The sequence below is a fragment of the Lipotes vexillifer genome, unplaced genomic scaffold, assembly GCF_000442215.2.
Source record: "Lipotes vexillifer unplaced genomic scaffold, Lipotes_vexillifer_v1.1 scaffold897, whole genome shotgun sequence".
Lineage (NCBI taxonomy): Eukaryota > Metazoa > Chordata > Mammalia > Artiodactyla > Lipotidae > Lipotes > Lipotes vexillifer.
The window spans coordinates 622,579-631,939 of record NW_006785587.1 but is presented as its reverse complement, the minus strand read 5'-3'; the positions used below and the strand labels follow the sequence as shown (position 1 = coordinate 631,939).

General features: G+C 38.4%; 1 protein-coding gene across 1 annotated transcript in view; it reads right to left on the bottom strand.

Moving 5' to 3' along the window:
* Nucleotides 1–9,361, bottom strand: part of GMPS (guanosine monophosphate synthase) — a 97,595-nt gene that overhangs the window by 37,536 nt on the left and 50,698 nt on the right. The window lies entirely within an intron of this gene.

Genomic DNA, 9,361 nt, shown 5'->3' with positions numbered 1-9,361 from the left:
AGGAAAAATTAAGAAAACATTGCCATCAACAAAATCAAAAAGAATAAAACACTTAGGAATAAATTTAACCAAAAAGGTGAAAGATCTGTACACTGAACATTGTAAGGCCTTGATGAAAGAAACTGAGGAAGGAACAAATAAAAAGATATTCCATGTTCATGGATTAGAAGAATTACTACTATTAAAATGTCAATTCTCACCAAAGTAATCTACAGATTCAATTCAATCTCTATCAAAAGTGCCAAAGTGTAAAAGTGGTGACCTAGGGACTGGGGGACGAGGGGAATAGGGAGAGGTTGGTTAAAAAGTACAAATTCTTGGGTTTAAGATGAATAAAGTCTGAGGATCTAATGTATAATATGGTGACTATAGCTGATAGCAAATTTCAGTGATCCAATACAGTGTTAAGAGAATAGAAATTAAATGTTCTCACCACAAAAAAGTAAATACAGTTGATCCTTGAACAATGAAAGGCTTAGGGTTACCTACCCTTTGTGCAGTCAAAAAATCTGCATATAACTTTACAGTCAGCCCTCTGGATCTGCAATTCCACATCCACAGTTTCAACCAACCACACATCACATAGCACTGAAGGACATATTTAGCAAAAAACATCCACGTATAAGTTGACCCACACAGTTCAAAACCGTGTTTTTCAAGTACCAACTGTATGTGAGCTGATGGATGGGTTAATTAACTAAGTGGGGAAAAATCCTTTCACAATGTATATCAAATCATCACATTGTACCCTTTAAATATTTTACAGTTTTGTCAATTATACCTCAATAAAGCTGGAAAACTTAAATTTTAAAAAAATTTGGGAGAAAAAAACCCACCAAAAATTCTGTGCCCTGAGAAACTACCCTTCAAAAATGCAGGAAAAATTAAAAACTTTATCAAATGAACAAAAATTGAGGCCATTTGTTGCCAGGAGACTACCTTGCAAGAAATATTAAAAGAAGTTCTTTAGGAAGACTGGTTCAAGATGGTGGAGTAGAAGGACGTGCACTCACTCCCTCTTGCAAGAGCACTGGAATCACAACTAACTGCTGAACAATAATTGACAGAAAGACACTGGAACTCATCAAATAAGATATCCCACATACAAAGACAAAGGAGAAGCCACAATGAGATGGTAGGAGGGGCACAATCACAATAAAATCAAATCCCGTAATTGCAAGGTGGGTGACTCACAAACTGGAGAACAATTACACCACAGAAGTCCACCCACTGGAGTGAAGGTTCTGAGCCCCACATCAGGCTTCCCAACCTGGGGGTATGGCAATGGGAGGAGGAATTCCTAGAGAATCAGACTTTGAAGGCTAGCGTGATTTGACTGCAGGACTTTGACAGGACTGGGAGAAACAAGAGACTCCACTCTTGGAGGGCACACACTAAGTAGTGTGCAGGTGGGGACCCAGGGGAAGGAGCAGTGACCCATAGGAGACTGAACCAGACCTACCTACTAGTGTTGGAAGGTCTCCTGCAGAGGTGGGGTGTGGCTGTGGCTCACCATAGGCACAAGGACACGGACAACAGAAGTTCTGGGAAGTATTCCTTGGCTTGAGCCCTCCCAGAGTCTGCCATTAGCCCCAGCAAAGAGCCAGGTAGGTTCCAGTGCTCGGTCACCTCAGGCCAAAAAACCAACAGGGAGGGAACTCAGCCCCACTCATCAGCAGACAAGCAGATTACAGTTTTACTGAGCTCTGCCCACCAGAGCAATACAGAACTGTACCCATCACCAGTCCATCCCATCAGGAAGCTTGCACAAGACACTTAGACAGCCTCATCCACCAGAGGGCAGACATCAGAAGCAAGAAGATCTACAATTCTGCAGCCTGTGGAAGGAAAACCACATTCACAGAAAGATAGACAAGATGAAAAGGCAAATGACTTTGTACCAGATGAAGGAACAACATAAAACCCCAGAAAAACAATTAAATGGAGACAGGCAACCTTCCAGAAGAGGAATTCAGAATAATGATAGTGAAGATGATCCAGGACCTCGGAAAATGAATGGAGGCAAAGATGGAGAAGATCCAAGAAATGTTTAACTAAGACCTAGAAGAATTAAAGAACAAACACCTAGAAGAATTAAAGAACAAAGAAACAGATACGAACAATACAATAACTGAAATGAAAAATACACTAGAAGGAAACAACAGCAGAATAACTGAGGTCGAAGAATGGATAAGTGACCTGGAAGAGAGAATGGTGGAATTCACTGCCGTGGAACAGAATAAAGAAAAAAGAATGAAAAGAAATGAAGACAGACTAAGAGACCTCTGGGACAACATTAAACACAACAACATTTGCATTACAGGGGTCCCAGAAGGAGAACAGAGAGAAAGGACCCAAGAAAATATTTGAAGAGACTGTACTTGAAAACTTCCCTAACGTGGAAAAGGAAATAGCCATCCAAATTCAGGAAGAGCAGAGAGTCCCAGGCAGGATAAACCCAAGGAGAAACATGCCAAGACACATAAACGATTTGAGAAAAATTAAAGACAAAGAAAAATTATTGAAAGCAACAAGGGAAAAAGAACATACAAGGTAATCCCCATAAGGTTAACAGCTGATTTCTCAGCAGAAACTCTACAAGCCAGAAGGGAGTGGCAGGACATATTTAAAGTGATGAAAGGGAAGAACCTACAATCAAGATTACTCTTGCCAGCAAGGATCTCACTCAGATTCGACAGAGAAATCAAAAGCTTTACAGAAAAGCAAAAGCTAAGAGAATTCAGCACCACCAAAGCAGCTCTACAACAAATGCTAAAGGAACTTTCTCTAAGTGGGAAACATAAGAGAAGAAAAGGACCTACAAAAACAAACCCAAAACAATTAAGAAAATGTTAATAGAACATACGTATCAATAATTACCTTAAATGTGAATGGATTAAATGCTCCAACCAAAAGACACAGGCTCACTGAATGGATACAAGAGCAAGACCCATATATATACTGTCTACAAGAGACTCACATCAGACCCACAGACACATACAGACTGAAAGTGATGGGATGGCAAAAGATATTCCATGCAAATGGAAATCAAAAGAAAGCAGGAGTAGCAATACTTGTATCACATAAAGCAAACTTTAAAATAAAGAATGTTACAAGAGACAAGGAAGGATGATCAAGGGGGGATCAATCCAAGAAGAAAATATAACTATAAATCTATATGCACCCAACATAGTAGCACCCCAATACATAAGGTAACTGCTAACAGCTATAAAAGAAGAAATCCACAGTAACACAATAATAGTGGGGGACTTTAACAACTCACTTACACGAATGGACATATCATCCAGAGAGAAAATTAATAAGGAAACACAAGCTTTAAATGATACAATAGACAAGATAGAGTTAATTGATATTTATAGGACATTCTATCCAAAAACAGCAGATTACACTTTCTTGTCATTTGCACATGGAACATTCTCCAGGATACATCACATCTTGGGTCACAAATCGAGCCTTGGTAAATTTAAGAAAATTGAAATCATATCAACATCTTTTCCAACCACAATGCTATGAGAGTAGAAATAAATTACAGGGGAAAAAAACACAGAAAAAACACAAACACATGGAGACTAAACAATAAGTTACTAAATAACCAAGAGATCACTTAAGAAATCAAAGAGGAAATCGAAAAATACCTAGAGACGAGTGACAATGAAAACACAATGATCCAAAACCTATGGGATGCAGCAAAAGCAGTGCTAAGAGGGAATTTTATAGCAATACAATCCTACCTCAAGAAACAAGAAAAATCTCAAATAAACAATCTAACCTTACACCTAAAGGAACTAGAGAAAGAAGAACGAACAAAACCCAAAGTTTGTAGAAGGAAAGAAATCATAAAGATCAGAGTATAAATAAATGAAATAGAAACAAAGAAAACAATAGCAAGATCAGTAAAACTAAAAGCTGGTTCTTTAAGAAGATAAACAAAGTTGATAAACCATTGGCCAGACTCATCAAGAAAAAGAGGGAGAGGACTCAAATCAATAAAATTAGAAATGAAAAAGGAGAAGTTACAACAGACACTGCAGAAATACAAAGCATCCTAAGAGACTACTACAAGCAATTCCACACCAATAAAATGGACAACCTGGAAGAAATGGATATAACCTTCCAAGACTGAACCAGGAAGAAATAGAAAATATGAACAGAGCAATCACAAGTAGTGAAATTGAAACTGTGATTAAAAATCTTCCAGCAAAGAAAAGTCCAGGTCCAGATGGCTTCACAGGTGAATCCTATCAAAAATTTAGAGAAGAGCTAACACCCATTCTTCTCAAAGTCTTCCAAAAAATTGCAGAGGAAGGAACAATCCCAAACTCATTCTATGAGGCCACCATCACCCTAATACCAAAACCAGACAAAGATACTACAAAAAAAGAAAATTACAGACCAATATCACTGATGAATATAGATGCAAAAATCCTCAACAAAATACTAGCAGACAGAATCCAACAACACATTAAAAGGATCATACACCATGATCAAGAGGGATTTATCCCAGGGATGCAAGGATTCTTCAATATATGCATATCAATCAATGTGATACACCATATTAACAAACTGAAGAATAAAAAGCATATGATCATTTCAATAGCTGCAGAGAAAGCTTTTGACAAAATTCAACACCCATATATGATAAAAACTATCCAGAAAGTGGGCATAGAGGGAACCTACCTCAACATAATAAAAGCCATATATGACAAACCCACAGCAAACATCATTCTCAATGGTGAAAAAATGAAAGCATTTCCTCTAAGATCAGAAACAAGAGAAGGATATCCACCCTCACCACTATTATTCAATAGTTTTGGAAGTCCTAGCCATGGCAATCAGAAAAGAAAAAGAAATAAAAGGAATACAAATTGGAAAAGAAGAAGTAAAACTGCCACTGTTTGCAAATAACATACTATACATAGAGAATCCTAGAGATGACAGCAGAAAACCAGTAGAGCTAATGAATGAATCTGGTAAAGTTGCAGGACGCAAAATTAATACACAGAAATCTCTTGCATTCCTATGAACTAACAACAAAAGATCAGAAAGAGAAATTAAGGAAACAATCCCATTCACCACTGCAACAAATAGAATAAAATACCTAGGAATAACCCTGCCTAAGGAGTTAAAAGGCCTGTACTCTGAAAACTGTAAGACACTGATGAAAGAAATCAAAGATGACACAGATGCAGAGATATACCATGTTCTTCGTATGGAAGAATCAATATTGTGAAAAGGACTGTACTACCCAAGGCAATCTACAGGTTCAGTGCAATTCCTATCAAATTACCAGTGGCATTTTTTACAGAACTAGAACAATAAAACTTAAAATTCAGAGACACAAAAGACCCCGAATAGCCAAAGCAGTCTTGAGGGAAAAAAACGGAGCTGGAGAATCACAATTCCTGACTTCAGACTATACTACAAAGCTACAGTAATCAAGACAATATGGTACTGGCACAAAAACAGAAATATAGATCAATGGAACAGGATAGAAAACCCAGGGATAAACCCACGCATATATGGTCGCCTTACCTTTGATAAAGGAGGCAAGAATATACAATGAAGAAAAGACAGCCTCTTCAATAAGTGGTGCTGGGAAAACAGGACAGCTACATGTAAAAGAATGTAATTAGGGCTTCCCTGGTGGCGCAGTGGTTGAGAGTCCGCCTGCCAATGCAGGGGACACGGGTTCGTGCCCCGGTCAAGGAAGATCCCACATGCCGTGGAGCGGCTAGGCCTGTGAGCCATGGCCACTGAGCCTGTGCGTCCGGAGCCTGTGCTCCGCAATGGGAGAGGCCACAACAGTGAGAGGCCCGCATACCGGAAAAAAAAAAAGAATGAAATTAGAACACTCCCTAACTCCATACACAAAACTAAACTCAAAATGGATTAGAGGCCTAAATGTAAGACGGGACACTATAAAACTCTTAGAGGAAAACATAAGAAGAACACTGTTTGACATAAATCACAGCAACGACTTTTTTGACCCATCTCCTAGAGAAATGGAAATAAAAACAAAAATAAACAAATGGGACCTAATGAAACTTAAAAGCTTTTGCACAACAAAGGAAACTATAAACAAGACAAAAAGACAATCTTCAGAATGGGAGAAAATATTTGCAAATGAATCAATGGACAAAGGATTAATCTCCAAAATATATAAGCAGCTTATGCAGCTCAATAGTAAAAAAAAACAAACAACCCAATTAAAAAATGGGCAGGAGACTTAAATAGACATTTCTCCAAAGAAGACATGCAGATGGCCAAGAGGCTCATGAAAAGCTGCTCAACACCACTAATTATTAGAGAAATGCAAATCACAACTACAATGAGGTATCACCTCACACCAGTTAGAATGGGCATCATCAGAAAATTTACAAACAACAAATGGTGGAGAGCATGTGGAGATAAGGGATCCCTCGTGCACTGTTGGTGGGAATGTAAACTGATACAGCCACTATGGAGAACAGTATGGAGGTTCCTTAAAAAACTAAAAATAGAACTACTGTATGACCCAACAATCCCACTACTGGCCACATACCCAGAGAAAACCATAATTCAAAAAGACACATGCAAGGCTTCCCTGGTGGCGCAGTGGTTGAGAGTCCGCCTGCCGATGCAGGGGACACGGGTTCGTGCCCCGGTCCGGGAAGATCCCACATGCCGCGGAGTGGCTGGGCCCGTGAGCCATGGCCGCTGAGCCTGCGCATCCAGAGCCTGTGCTCCGCAACGGGAGAGGCCACAACAGTGAGAGGTCCGTGTAATGCAAAAAAATAAATAAATAAATAAATAAAAAGACACATGCACCCCAATGTTCACTGCAGCACTATTTACAATAGCCAGGTCATGGAAGCAACCTATTGACAGACAAATGGATAAAGAAGATGTGGTACATATATAAGATGGAATACTCAGCCATAGAAAGGAATGAAATTGGGTCATTTGTAGAGATGTGGATGGGTGTACAGACTATCATACAGAGTGAAGTAAGTCAGAAAGAGAAAAACAAGTAACATATAATGATGCATATATGTGGAACCTAGAAAAATGGTACCAAGGAATTGGTTTGCATGGCAGAAATAAAGACACAGATGTGGGCTTCCCTGGTGGCACAGTGGTTGGGAGTCCACCTGCCGGTGCAGGGTATGCAGGTTCGTGCCCCGGTCCAGGAGGGTCCCACGTGCCGCGGAGTAGCTGGGCCCGTGAGCCATGGCTGCTGGGCCTGTGCGTCCGGAGCCTGTGCTCCATGGCGGGGCAGGCCGCAGCTGTGAGAGGCCCGCATACCGCAAAAAAAAAAAACAACATTAAAAAAGACACAGATGTAGAGAGCCAACGTATTGACACCAAGGGGGAAAAGTGGTGGTGCGGGGGATGAATTGGGAGATTGGGATTAACATGTATACACTAATATGTATAAAATAGATAAGTAATAAGAACCTGCTGTATAAAAAAAATAAATAAAATAAAATTCAAAAATTCTAAAAAAAAGTTCTTTAGAGAGAAGGAAAATGATAAAGATCAGAAACTTGGATCTACATAAAAAAGAGCATCAGAGCAGGAGTAAATAAAGGTAAAATTAAAATTTTCTTCTTCCTAATTGATGTAATAGATAACTGTATTCAGAATAATAGCAACAGTGATACAATTATGTATGCTTATAGATAGATATGCTTATTCATGCTTACTTATAAGTGAAATGAACTGACAGCAATGTACAAGGGATGAGAGGAAAGAATTAGGTTTATTCTGTTATTATAAGGCACACTACTTGTGAAGTGGTACAGTGCTATTTCAAAGAGAATTTGGGTTAGTTGTAAATGTATATTGTAAAATCTAGGGCAACTTTTTCTTAAAAAAGTAAAAAAAAGAAATAGAACTAATATGCAGAAAAGAGAAAATGGGATCACATGAAATGCTCAATTAAAACCACAAAAGGCAGAAAAAGAACAGAAGATAAAAATATGAACAAAGAACAAGGACAACAAATAGAAAACAGTAACAGATATGGTAGATATTAATCCAACACTATCAATAATCACTTTAAACTCCAATAGTCTAAATGCATCAATTAAAAGACAGAGGTTGTCATAGGGAATCAAGAAGAAAACCTAACTATATATGTTGTCTACAAGATATCCACTTTAAATATAAAGACACAGATCAAAAGTAAATGGATAGAGAATGATATATCATGATAACACTAATCATAAGATAGCATGAGTAGATACATTAATGTCAAACAGAGCAGACTTTAGCCAAGAAAAGTTATCAGGGTTAAAGAGGAGCATATATATAATGATAAAGGGGTTCATTCCTAAAGAAGACATAATAATCCTTAATGTGTATGCACCTAACAGGAAAGCATCAAAATAGATGAGGCACAAACTGATATAATTATAGGGAGAAATACATGAATCAACTACTGTAGTTAAGATACTTCAACATCCTTCTGTCAGAAATAGAGCCAATTACTGTAATCCATCACATCAATAGGCTAAAGAAGAAAAATTACATGATCATATCAATAGATGCAGAAAAAGCGTATGAAATAGATCCAAACGCCCTTTCATGATTAAAACTCTCAGGAGACTAGAAATAGAGGGGGACATCAATTTGATAAAGACTATCTTCTACAGCCTACAGCTAACATCATACCTAACCATGAGAAACTCAAAACTTTCCCACTAAGATCAGGAACAAAGTAAGGATGTTCCCTCTCACCATTGCTTTTCAACATCATAATAAAAGTCCTAGCTAATGCCATAGGACAAGAAAAGGAAATAGAACTAATAAATGATTACAACAAAGTTGCCTGATACAAGGTTAACACACAAGAGTTCATTGCCTTCCCATATACTAGCAATGAACAAGTGGAATTTAAATTAAAAATACAACACAATTAACATTAGCACGCCCCCCCCAAATGAAATATTTTGGTATAAATCTAACAAAATATGTACAAGATCTATATGAGAACCCAGTCACTTCTAAGCACTTCTACCTCTACCACCCGGTTCCTTACAGTCTCCTTTCCTGATTACTACCATAGATTTCTAGCTGGTTTCTGCTTCTACATTTAACAGTCTCTTTTCTCCTCACTGTAGCCAGGGTAATCCTGAAATCAGATTGTGTCTCTCTCTCCTTTGTTCAAAACTCCACCTCACTATGAGTAAAGCCAATATTTTCACAGTGGCCTCAAAAGTCCTGGTGTTCTGGTTCCGTACAACCTCTCTGACCTCATCTTCTACCACACACTCCATGCTTACTCTGCTGTAACCATGTGGCTTCCTTGCTGTTCCTTAAACAAGGTCCCATCCCAGGAACTCTGTACTGCTATTTA